The sequence below is a fragment of the Oryzias latipes genome, chromosome 6 (genome assembly GCF_053564925.1).
Source record: "Oryzias latipes strain Hd-rR chromosome 6, Olatipes_Hd-rR_3.1".
Taxonomy (NCBI): domain Eukaryota; kingdom Metazoa; phylum Chordata; class Actinopteri; order Beloniformes; family Adrianichthyidae; genus Oryzias; species Oryzias latipes.
Genome location: NC_136242.1, coordinates 22,976,111 through 22,990,263, shown reverse-complemented (window position 1 = coordinate 22,990,263; position 14,153 = coordinate 22,976,111).

Genomic DNA, 14,153 nt, shown 5'->3' with positions numbered 1-14,153 from the left:
CTGTCACTAGCTTAAAGTCTCCAATAACAAAAATGTTTATTGAGGAGATCCAAGGGGAACACAGTCTTTTCGCCTTCATGGTTGGATTAAAAACTGGGCTGTACAGTGGCACAGTCATTAGCACTTTCACCTCATGGCAATTGGACACTGGTTCAAATCCCAGCTGGGACCCATCTTTGTGGAGTTGCATGTTTTCCCAGGTCATGTGTGGATTTTCCCTGGGCACTCCAGCTTCCTCCCTTAGTTCAAAAACATACTTCATAGGTTAGTTGGTGTCTCTAAACTGCCCATTGGTGTGAGTGTATGTGTGGCCCTGCAACAGACTGAGGACCTGCTCAGGGTGTAATGCCTTCACCCAACAGCACCTGGGTTGGCTCCAGCAATTCAGTGGGCTTTTTCAAACCATCCTTTCACTCTAGACCGCTAAAGAGTGATCCAATTATATAGCAGGGTATGTATATTTTCTTCTTTCATTAATTTCCCATAATACACAGATTCTAAAAGAAGAATACATGGACATAACTGTTGGATGGAATTTGGATCATAACTGGAATACATTCTGCTGTCTGTCTGGATTATGATTAGCTTCTTCAGTGTAGTGCCCTGAGATGACCTCTGCAGTGAATCGGGGCCATATAAATAAGCTAAATTGAACTAAAACTAAATTATTTAGGTCTGTTCAATCCAATTAGGCACATATTGACTTTGCTCTTATGGAAGTAAAGCAAAAACCCCTAATAAAGCAGAGTTTTTTAGAGGTTCACAGACATGGATCTTAGTGAGACGGAATAGAACAGACCCATTGTTGATTTCAGTGATAGTGTTTCTTTTTACTTCTACAGAATTACAGTCTGGAGTAAATTAAAAACAAAAAAAGAAATGTTTTAACATTCCTGATTAAAAAAATCTACCACAAACATAGCTTTGTATGCAGTGGGGACCCTAGAAGATTCTACAATGGAAAAAGGGTCAGCAGTAATCCTGGAGCATTTACAGCACTTTATCACTGCAGTAGGGAAAAAAAAAACAACATCTAGCAAGGGATGTTGAATCTAAAATCAATCCAGAATCTCAAAAGAATTCCTAGCTGCAGAATATATATTTACTCAAACCTACAAAGCCAAGCCTCTCCTGTCAGCTCACCACAAACGCCATGAGCAGCAGAATTCTAAGCCTGATGATAGGCTGCTTTTCTCTGCAGTACTTTTTTACGCACATGCCGCTTGTCTTTACTGCACTAAAAATGTAGTGCAAAGGAGTGCACTTTCTATTTTTTTTTCTTACTTCTAATGGGGTTCATCCAAGAGTTACAAATGCTCTAAGAACCAATCACTCCCTTTGCATCCACTTTCTATTCACCTGTTTTTCAACTGACTACATTTACTGTAACCCCGTTTTTTGGGATTCATTTCTTTTTCTTTTTAAATATATGCAGTACAGCAGCAAGCAGACTAAGACTGCCTGCAGAGAAAATGTGTGTGTGTCATCCACTTGTAACCCCCTCTCTTGGCAAGGAGCCTGCATGGAGTTTGTGTGTTTAAAGCACGGCTAAGTGAAGACGCAGCAGGAGTCCTACCTCTGTTATTAGCCTCCATGAAAGATTTGGATTGACACTGAAGAACTGCTTGTGTAAGATTCATCCTTGGAAGTGTTTACTGCAATGAGAGGAGGAGACGGCCTGCAGATGCAACCTTTGTCCTGCGTGGGGCAGCAGAGACACAGCCCCCTGTTCCTCTGTGATTCACATTGCTGCATCACTGACACACACGGGAGCTCACATGCACACACAGCGTGGCACTCCCACTGAGGCGCTCGCATTGGGCCAACATGTTGGGCACAGATTTAGACTGGACACAACAGATCACTTGCTGGTCAAGTCACCTTATTTCAAATGGAGGCAGATGGTTATTGTGCAGAAATTATGTGGATGGGGGAGTAGGTGGTGAAGGATTGTTATAAATCTTTGTCTTGTGTGGAGCAAAGCAATTTTTCCTAACAGGCAAAAGCTGTTAGTGACACCTGTGAGTGACTGTGGGGTGTATTGTCTGTGAGAGGACATGAAGAATTCTCCATCTTTAAGTCCCTGGAAAAGATAAATAAATATTTTTACTAGAAAAGAAAGGGACAATGGTTTCATCCTAATGCAATGGACTGAACCAAGGTTATCCTTGGCAAACGTTCTTCAAGGAGTTATCACTTAGATGCTGACTGTCAAGACATTTTCACTTCATTTTGGATCCACGCCTGTCCTCCAAATGGCACATTTATGAGTGACAGGCCGCTCATTGCTGCGTCCTTTGCCCAAACAGGTGGTGCATAATGATGTTTTTTGGCCCACACGTGCTAACACAAACCTGCATAAGCACAACTCGAGGGCATGTAATCCAAAACACCTGCAGCCTCGACAGCTGACATTTAAATGATAAATATTAAATAGTAAATTGGATATGCTAAATATGCGGCATGCTAATTACCAAAAGGCGAAGTGGTGTCTGCTTTAGCAGCGGGTTTCTGGCATTGAATTTTCATAAATAGATTCATGAGGCAACATGATGTAGTGCACATGCTCATACACATGCTTTGTGTGTGTGTGTGTGTGTGTGTGTGTGTGTGTGTGTGTGTGTGGGGGGGGGGGTTCAGGGGGTGATCACCAGAGGCTGAATGAAATTATAGAACTGCATTATGACTAAAAACAAGTGTGTGTTTATTTTTATATAAACAAAAAAAGGGAGATCCCAGATCACTAATTTTCTTAGGACATTTTATTGTCTAGTAGTTTTGCCCATGCTCATGATTCAACAGGCACATGGTACATCTTTTACCGGTATAAATTATTTTAGCAATTATTCCTCATGTCCAAAAATCAATTTTGCATGTCTATTTTGAGCAGCTTCTTATTTTTTCCAAATAGTGAATGATTTAAAAACTATTTTATTTTAAAAATGGGTTATCTGGGCTGCAGGGGTGAAGCTACAGGGGGGAGGAATTCCTCCCCTCAATTTTTGAATCAATATTAGTGTCATTGATAAAAATTAAGAAATCATGAATACAAGCTTTTTTAAGCATTGCAAAAATAACAAAAGCAACATTTTTATTAGCAGCTCAGCTAAAAGAACAGATATTTTAATAGTTATGACAAAAACAACAATGAAACTGCTTGAAAAAAAATATTTTTGACCAAGTTTCCCTTTCACACTGCTGTTTTTATTTGCCATCCTTTTAGCTCTCCACTGTTGAGCTGTTAGCAACCAATGTTAATTGGATTTTTTTTAATCATTAAGCCATTTGTCAGATCCAAATCAACTTTTAAGTGAAGAAAGTGATCAATCTCAATGTACCCATATTTGTCCATCCTATACTGACCACAGTGATCCACATACACGTATTCACTTATGTAATGGCAATGCCTAATAAAGGCATAGAAATAAAAAAGTCTTGAAATACAAAATAACTAAAAAATAAATAAAATTAAAACCAAAAATGCCAATTATTACCACAGCAAAGACAAAAGCTGAAGACAACATTTAATCATCAGCCGCTTCTTATCCGGGGTCTGGAAGTGGAGAGGGTGAGCAGCTTCAAATATCTGGGGGTCCACCTCAGCCAGGACCTCACCTGGGCACTAAACACATCACAGCTGGTGAAGAAAGCTCATCAGCGGCTGTACTTTCTGAGGAGGCTGAGGAGGTTCGGCATGTCCCCAAAGATCCTCAGTAACTTCTACAGCTGCATGGTTGAGTCCATTCTAACCAGCTGCATCACAGTGTGGTATGGCAGCTCTACCGCCATGGACCGCAAACGCCTGCAGAGAGTAGTGAAGACTGCGTCCAAGATCACCAGGACTCCTCTGCCCTCGCTGCAGAGCATATACAAACGCAGGGTCTGCAGGAGAGCTGCCTCCATTGTCAAGGACCCCACCCACCCGCAACGAGGACTGTTCACTCTCCTCCCCTCAGGACGGCGGTACAGGAGTGTGAAGTGTAGGACCACCAGACTCAAAAACTCTTTCTTTCCCTCTGCCATCAGACTCCTTAACAGCTGACAGGAGTCTGAAACAACAACTGCACCTTTGCACATCCCCACTGTCCGCTACTGTTATTGTCACTTTTGCACTTTAGTATTGCCACCCGACATCTTGTGTTTTGTGCGTATGTTGTGTTTGAATTTTTTTTTTCTTCTTCAGTTTCCTCTCCTTTTGGCATTCGGAGCAGGCAGCAAAGAAAGAATCTCATTGTACAGGGAAACCCGTTTCTTTACTGTGCATATGATAATAAACCTCTTTGAATCTAAACACTAAAAAATAAAATTAAACAAAAGAAGTCTGGAACATCAATCCTAATCAGAGTCAAAAGCCAAAGAGTAGGGAAGGTCTTAAAGTAGGGAAGGTCTTAAAGTTCTAGTGCTCCAGAGACTAAGCAGTTCTGAAACGCTAACTGTAAGAGCTCCTTCAGTAAAGTAACTCTTGCATTCACAGTATGAGTCAAATCTTTGGCAAGATGAAACAGCTAAAACAGGTTTAGAAAAAAACCCTGTCCTAACGTTAGCAGGCTCGTTGCATGTTTTAAGTCTCAAATGAAAACACTTTTGAAAGACGGTCCCTTGTGCTTTACCACACAGCAACAGCGGCAAATAAGAAGGGACATAAGGAGAAGCTAATTAAAAGCTTAAGGGGTTTTTGTGGGAGGGTGCCTACCAGCAGGAAGAAAAAAAATAAAAAGACTTGCTGTTATTATTATAGAATAGAGCCTGTTTTCACTGCTGCCTCTGATTCCCAACAGAACCTCCCACCAAAGGGAAATTCCACCTACCTGAATGGCTAAATAGGGGAAAGCAGCTCCCTTTTCCTGAGCAGGTTCAATTGGTACAACAATAAAAGAAATATCGTAGTAGTAGAATTGAAAATTGTCATCTGGACTTGTGACAATTTTTAAACATACTTCTGCAATGGAATCAACCTGGATGAATGAGAGTCTTCACAGACATATAAAATAAATATGTTGTTTAAAAAATGAAATAAGAGAAAGGAAGTAACAGAATGAAGAAATCAATAAAATGTAATGCTAACTCTAAAGACTGTAGGCTTAAGTAATGCCTTCATTTTCCCCCTCGCTCAAACTTTGCAGACAAAGGTTGTCTGGTACAGGAGAGTTTTAAGATTATTTTGAATTGAATACAACTTGTTTTGATGGTAAGCTTATGATTTAACTGCACAAAAGCTGCCAAGAACAACATTGGTTGGTACTTTTCTAAAAACTTTACATCTATGACAGGGCTCTCTGATTTCTGCTTGGGGTTCCATAAAATAACCAGAATAAAATAACCACATACATTTCTCCCTTGTGCTATCTTAGATGACCCCACCCTTACTTTGACGTGTTCTCCCTACCATGAAAAAGGTGGATAAAGGTGGAAAGATTTCATGTAATCCATGGACACCAGTGAAGATCACAAATCATTGAAGAAAAAAGGTTCAGAGCACTGTCTAGTGGGTCTAGATGACCCAACTCCCAATGTAAAAAAGTGCCTAGGATAGCACAAGGGTTATGGTGATGGCATGAGGCTTTCGTTTATCATAGCAATCCTTGTACCATAATGCATTTGGACCTCTGCAAGTATACCGAAAATCCACTCCTTGTGGGTCAAGAATCTTCTTCTAAAAAGGGCCCAGTTTCCTGCAAATTATTTTCAATGTCCTTATACTTATAGTGAAAAAATGTTGACTTACTAAAAGACGTATTTCTTCATGTGTGAAATGCTTAAGTAATAGCTTACGAGGCACTTTACATCTATCATACTGAAGGACCTTTGCTGAGGTTTCTAATTGGTCAGTTTATAACTTGAATAACTTGCAACAACAAAAATAGGATTAGCAAGAAGAAGTTAAGAACAAGAAGAAGTAGAGCAAGAATGGTTACTCTGAAAAGTAAAACTAGTTAAGCCTGTTTATTTCTCAGTAGAAGTGTATGGGATTTTGGCTTTGAGGATCCAGCGGGTGCAATGGTGAAGGGGTCACTCCGTCCAGTGCTCAACATGGTCAATGACAACAAATAACTGCGCATGGAGATTATTGTGGCTGTTCCATGAGTTGGGTAGCATTTTTAAGTAAAAAGGACTTTTATATTGTAAAGTTCAGGGGAACATGACCAAAAACAGACAAACAAACAAAACAAAATGCCAAGGGACGAACAGTCATCAATTTGATGCCCAAGTTTATGGCAACTGTGTTTAGGAGACTGTCAAATAAATGTATTTCTTTCAAGCTCAGTAAAAGTTGCTTGGATTACTCAGAACACTTCTAAGACTTAGCATTTTCATCAGACACAATTAACGTTTTTTCTGCTTTTGCTAAGCTGGAGATAAAGGGCTGTAAAACAGTAAGAGCCTGTTAAATGTCAAATGTGAAATGGATGTTGAAGCTCTTAAAGCACATAGTTCATTTGGAATGACATTTAAAATTCCACAATTATAAAACTAATTTTGCGATTACATGTGGAGTGACAATTCATGGATTCAGATTTGATTTTAGTTTCCATTTTTAAAAAAGGATGCCCTTTAACTGAACTTAAAAAAAAACATTTTAAAACAGAATTTTAGAGAAATTGTAACCCAATTACATGCATGTTTACTTTTTACAAAAATTGACAAAACAATGTTAAATCTTCTTGTCCATCCATCCATCCATCCATCTTCCTCCGCTTATCCGGGACCGGGTCGCGGGGGCAGCAGACTGAGCAGAGATGCCCAGACTTCCCTCACCCCAGCCACTTCCTCCAGCTCCTCTGGGGGGACCCCGAGACGTTCCCAGGCCAGCCGAGAGACGTAGTCTCTCCAGCGTGTCCTGGGTCTTCCCCGGGGCCTCCGCCCAGTGGGACAGGGAGGCGTCCAGGAGGCATCCGAACTAGATGCCCGAGCCACCTCAACTGGCTCCTTTCGATGTGGAGGAGAAGCGGTTCTACTCCGAGCTCTCCGCGGGTGACCGAGCTTCTCACCCTATCTCTAAGGGAGCGCCCAGCCACCCTGCGGAGGAAGCTCATTTCAGCCGCTTGTATTCGGGACCTCGTTCTTTCGGTCATGACCCATAGCTCATGACCATAGGTGAGTACTGGAACGTAGATCGACCGGTAAATTGAGAGCTTTGCTTTTCGGCTCAGCTCTCTCTTCACCACGACGGACCGATAGAGCGACCGCATAACTACGGACGCTGCTCCGATCCGCCTGTCAATCTCACGCTCCGATCTTCCCTCACTCGTGAACAAGACCCCAAGGTATTTAAACTCCTCCACCTGGGGCAAGGACACTCCACCGACCGAGAGATGGCAAACTACCTTTCTCCGGTCAAGGACCATGGCCTCAGATTTAGCGGTGCTGCCAATAAGACTATGGCCATGAGCTTTGGAGGGAAAAACTCTTTGTATAATTAACAAGTTAGAGTTGCATAGTTAACTCTGGTTAAATTCAGAGGAGCAACCATATTCTTTGCTGTGCTGAATTTAAAGCGATCACTGTACTGCGGTGAGACACAGCTGTTTTTTCCCAAACTCAACAATTTCACCACAAAAACACACACAAATCAGCTGTGGTGGGGGTAGTTATGGCTTTCTACTCCTGGCATGAGTCAGGGTATCGTGTCTTCGTTGAACAAATTTTTTTTTCACTGTAGAATGAAACGTGTTAATAAAAAATTTGTAAGCTATACATGTAAAGGAATTTTTTAAAAACCATTGCCACTGTTATTAAGAGGTATTTTTATTGCAGTTTTGTGTCCTGGTTTCTCATAAATGGCTTAAAGCTCTTTATGTGTCTACAGGGAAGCAGAACATCTGTCAGTGTGGACAGTTTAATGAAAAACTAGACACCTTCCTTGGAATATTTTATTGTTTAAGTAAGGAGCAAAGAAATGGCTGAGAATTTAGAATCAATGAAGGTTTAGAAAATATCTTCTAGAATAAAACATTTAAATTTACATTTTTTTAGGCATTTTTTTCTAAACTTTAATGTCTATGTATTTAGATAGCAGCAGTAAAACAATAAAAAGCTGTGTTCTCTTTGCCTCATACCTACTAAAATAAAATGTTTAATGTCCAAAGATTTCCATAAAATTGAACATAGAATTATCCTGGATGTTGCTATAAAATCTAAAATCGGTTGAAGACAATCACTTTTGCAGAAAATAAACTGATCAATTAAATTGACCTAACCCCTTGATTCCTACATTTTTTAAATTATTTAAAAAAAAAACATGTTTTGCTTTCAAGTAGACATCAAGCTAAGGTAAGTTTAGAGCGAAAGCGATTCGATGCGTCCTTGCAAAAATCTCTGTTAAGTCTATAAACCATAAAATACCATCAAAGAAAACTTTGGCCCCAAGCTGATTACACTCAAATATCCGATCTTTAATTTACATAGTGTGGACCACAAGCTTAAATTAAAATATGATAAGCCAGTGACATGCGAATCAGACAGTGAGAAAGTGAAACCGTGGAGTTATCCACATACTGAGGAATAATCCATTGATAGGAAACACCTGAGGGGATTATAATTCACCCCAGGTGTGCAGACCAGGAACATGGAACAGAAACGTCAATTACTGAAAAGGATAACCTAAGTGTAAACACAAAAACAATGTGTAACGACCTACAAGAAACAAACCCCAAACACACTGACCCTCACAGTATCATGATCTTAATCTAAGAGACATCTTTAGGTAAATCTTTTACGGTTCAATATCTGTGTTCACACAGCCATTGTGCAATAAAAGGTGAAACCAAGGTCCTTTTTATTTTGCCTCTATCAATTCTCAAAGCCCCCTAACCAATGAACTGATGCCATCTATGTGCATACGATCCCATTAAATGTGTTTTGCAGTCTCTGAAATTCTCCAGCAACTGACATTTTTAGTTGTATCTTGAGTTGCTTCTTTAATCTTGAAGTTTGATGGGCCCAAAAGTTTGTTAAATACAGGGACAAAAAGGAAAAGTCTGGTGGGACACGTGGCAAAAATTGAAATATAGAGCAGAGGTTTCATTTAGAAAGTTGCTTTGCGTGCTTTCAAACAACGTGGGAGTTTTTTGATGCACATTACACGGGTCTGGCACAACCTCTAGAGGTGTTGCAGAGATAGAAACAAAACGCTGAGCTACTGCGGAACTGCTGGGGTCAGAAGCACTGAAAAAAAGCAACAAAAAAAAAAAGAACAAAAAAAAAAACAATAACCTAGTACTTAAGATATTTTTATACAAATTAAACTTTACAACTCCTTGGAGGTTAAACAGATTATTCCGCCATTTGATTTACCTCTTCAGAAGATGCAGATCAGCTGACAAGTTTTCTCCCCTCATCATTCCACTTATTAGCAACCCTATTGTTGGGCACCCATGAGGCTGCTGAGGTCCTCAAGCATATGCATTACCTTGGCATAATCTCTCCAAGGTACTCTTAAAAAAACTACTTGTGCGGAAAAGTGTGTTGAAAGGAGGCTTTCTTTTGCAGAACAAAGGGAAAGCTGTCATTTGTGAACCACATTTTACATTTGTACAAATAGACTTGGGTTATTTAGCTCAAAGAGACATCCCTAAATTACACAAAAGAACCATAAATGACTACAACATATTGATCAAAACATAATATCATAAAATATCTGTTTTCTAATAAAAGCAAATGTCTGAGGAACAGGCCTCCGTCAGAAATGTGTTTTTTACTGAAAAGCTTTCATAATGTGGATGAAAGGTCAAAATAATCAGAGTATTTTCACTCAATTTTTTTCAATGCTTAACAGAAGTAACACCAGTAACATGTGTCCTCTGGGCTTTCATTTCACTTTCTAATTCATTTCATTCCTCCGTTCTAATCCCTGTTCACTGCGAGGTATCCTATTCTTTGCCTGTCAGCAGTTTCACACAGCAAGCTCATACTCATTCAGGGCATTGTGTTGTACAATTATAGTGACAAATGCTTGAGGGATTTTCTTGGTGGCGTTTTATTAAATAAATAAATAAAAAATAAAAACAACTGTACAAGGAGGTTAAGGAAATAGCTTTAGAACAAAACAGCTTTTATTCTGTACTGGGATTCTCATAAATATTGTAATTGCAGTGATAACAAAAGAAAATGGAGATATTTCCCATTTCTGGTTTAGTCCAGGAAATCTCAACTTATCCGCAAGCTGAGACAGAAGTGGAGAAAGAAAATTTAAATGGTATCTTTTCCCTTCGTGCTGTTCCATAAAAGGATGACAAGGAAGTGTAGAGCATGCAGACCCCATGAGGAGTTTTATTGTTTGAGGCACACTTAATTTGAAAGCTTTCTGCAACAAACAAAATCCGCAATGAAGACAAAAATGTTTATGAGTTATGGCTAGGATATCACTGTGATACATTTTTAATCACGCACAATGATATTATTTTTTACTTGCTGTCCTCTTTACTCAGCATAAGCCAAAATAGTTTTTGACATTGTTCCCGCTCCAGCATAAGAAGGGGGGTTTATGGTAATGCATGTGAGTGATTGTATGGTAACTGTGTGCTTTCTTCTGTGTGTAACTGTGTTCAGAAGGCGTGCAAACGTTATCTCGGAAAGGAATGAAATTGTGGAGTGAAATGCAGGGCACTCCAAAAGATAACACAGACAATGGAAAGCTTCTAGGCTTCTCATCACCTATAAATCATTTTTTATAGTCTGAATCTATTCTGAGCACAAGTGCAGCCTCTATGCTGCTTCTTAACAAATGTACAGTAGGTGAGGTCTGTTACAGTGAAAGAGCAAAAGGTCAAAGGAAAAATGTCGAATTATACATATTTGTACCATTTCTGTGTTAGCCCAGCACTGCCCATTAAGATGCAAGGCTTCATCCTACAAGTGTAACATGATTAATTGAAATGCCATTTGGAGGGTTATTGTGGTTTGAGCTGATTAGAAGGGTCAAAGGCTTCAGGCAAAGCCTGATCTACAGAGGCAGACACTCTCAGCAAGGACTTAGAGCTGCAAGACATTAAGAAACCAATATTCACACCCATTAGCTCTATCCGACACACACATTTACATAGCTATGTTAATACTCTAAAGTACACTAAAATTACCTAAAATGGGCAACAAATACACTGGTAACCTTATTTTTTAAGCTGATGAAGTTATAAAAATTATGTTACTCAAGTAGATCTCACAAGGCCCACACAAACGCACTGTAGGACAGTTTCCGCCCCAGAACTGTCAATCTAACAAACGAAAAACAAGAACTTTGTTATCTTTACATATCTTTAGATTTTTTTATATAATTTAAAATATGTTCTTAGTCCTAATCATGACTTTTATATATTCTTTTAAACACCTTGAGAGCACGATACTGTAATTTTGGTGTGCATACAAGGACCAAAAATTAAATGAAAAGAAATTCTGTTTATGAAGTAAGAAGTAGCCATCCAAATATCTACTCAGGTAGGTTAGATATCTGCTAAAATAAATATACAAGTATACAAGTAATTAGCATTACTTTGGAATATCTGATTTATAGCCTAAAACACGCCATATATATATATATATATATATATATATAAACCGAGAGAAGACAGAAGAAAAAAAGTGCACTCAGTGTAGTTGAAAACAGTGATGTATGTTTCAGAGGATGTTTGATTGGTCCTTGTTCATGTTAAACAAGTGACTTACTTACTGACGCAATGTGATGATTCGCTGATGGATTTTTTGAAAATATACTTTTTACCATCACATCCTTTGAAGTAATGAGCACCACTTGTCTAAAACTTACTCCATCAGGCAAACAAAAAAGAAAAATATTTATTTAAATTTTTTTCACAACTCCTGCAGGGTTTCTCTGAAAAAAAAAAAAAAAAAATGAGTTGACGGCTCACGAGGATTGGCACAAAATACTTTTTAACAGGTGCAGAAGTCTTAATTTAACGACAGCAAAAAAAAATCTGCAATGAAGTGGTTGACAACGACAGATATTGTTTCATTGCATTTAAAATTTCAATACTTGTCCTACGAAATACATCTATCATCATCCATCTAATCAAATATCGGGATCAGGATCAAACACAGGACGGGTTCAGAATTACTCGGAGGTCTTTGAAATCTGAAAGACTGATTTGGCAATGTCACTGAGGCTGGAAACAGCAAAGTAAAAAAAAAAAAAATAACTGTGAACTGAATGATCCTGATTATAAAGCATTGGAAAATTCAACAAATGAAGGGGATCAACATAAGCTTACAGTCCGACATCAGGGGGAGTCTGCGCCACCATCATACCAGCAGATCTCCTCTGACCCACAGGCCCTCAAAAATGTGCTGCTCCTCATCTCAGCACTCAAAGTCACTGCTGCACATTCAAATGTCCTGACCGGTCCTTTCCTTTCACCCAGAACTGTCAACAGTGCACTCACAAAACTTTTGTCGGACTTCCACCTGTCAGTTTTGAACTGTCACACAACACATACACACACACTGTGTGGTGTCATGACTTTTGCGCACGGCGCCTGTGAGCCATTGTGCCTTTGTCAGGCTTTGACGATGAAGTCCTAGAGCTAAAAATATAATGACAAAAAAAGGAAAAACATTTTTCATATATCCCAAACCTCTATCCCAAGGAAAGCCTGAAGTCCTCTCCCTAACCTCATCTGTCTCACACACACCGAGAGCACACAACAAAGAAAGGCCACATCACTTTCACTGTGAGCTGCACAAAACACAAAAAGTTAACTTAGAGGGTTTTTGTGTTTCTAAAATGGATTTCAGTTCCATTATTTGCTACACAGACTTCCCCAGATGTTTCAAAACTAATAAACTTCTCTTTTTATGTGATCCTGAGAGAGAAATGGTTTAACTGACACCAAAGCAGCATTCACCCTTCTGTTCTTTAAATCACTCATTCCTTTCTTCTCATCTTCTCTCTGTTCCTGACTGTTTAGCCAATTTTCTTCCCGAGGGGTGTTCCCTGTGTGCGAGAAGAGTGTTGCATTGGGGGGTTGAAATCTAGGACACATAAAAAATTAAATTCCTTCTTGGGGAGTCCTCATCATCAGCATATGTTGCACTCATTCACTCCTCTTACTTTCCCTCCTACTTGTTATGTCAAAAGGTTCCTTCCATTTTTATCCATAATCTTCCGGTTCATTTTTGCATTTCTTTTTTTTTTCTTCCCCAGACTGAACTTCTAGAATGTTCTTAACTTTAAAAAAAAAAATCCTCATTTTCTCCACATATTTCATTTACACAAATGTCATTATTCCCCTTAGATCTATTTGGCAACATTAAGCATTTGGTCTATTCAGCAATGCCTCCTACTCTCTGGCATCCTGTCTGCAGAATGTGCCTACATGCCTTCTAACATCTGTAACTAATAACTGTATTTATGCAAAAATGTGTGCTTTTTAAAAATATATAAAGTGTTTGTAATTTTAGAGATGAAGACAAAGATGTTACCGTCTGCATGCCACTAACTCATTTTCCATTGTCCTTTTTGCCCTGCATTCCTGATCTTAAGTGACCAGCATTCTGCTCATTAGTTCTTCATCCATGCTGACCTGTTATTTTCAAGTGGCTTCCAGAGAGAAGAATGTCTACGACTGCAAAGAACAGGAGCACCCACTTGGGAAATGAAACGAAGTTGATAGAGAAAGAGATGGGAGCTAGAGGTGCCCCATAAAAGGTAAACTGGGCGAATTGCCAGACTTTTAAGATCTGTCTTTACAAGGAAATAGCTTCATCAGATAAACAGGTGTACTGAAGTAAGATCCCAATAAGCACATTTTAGACCTGAGGGATTTATGGATGGAGGCCGTTCACTGTGAGTGCCGTCTGACCTTCAGGAGCAATCTGAGACTGTTAAATCTGGCCCACTTTGACTCATTTAGCTCTAATTGGCCGAACAGAAAGAAGGAACACTTTTCTCCTGAAAGCAGTTATTCTTGTAGACAAGCTGCTTTCTTGATTGAGAAACTTCAGCATTGTAGAGTAGGGATAGAAAGAGTGTATAGCTGTTTGTTTGTTTGTTTGTTTGTGAAAAAAAAAAAGAAAAAGAGATTTTCTCTCCTGGGGCAGAGCAGTTTCCGAAACACATTTGGAGTGTTTTTCTCAAGTGGCTCGCACCAATCTGTGAGTGCGTGTTTGTGTGTGTCGCACAGCTACAATTTGTTGATGATGCT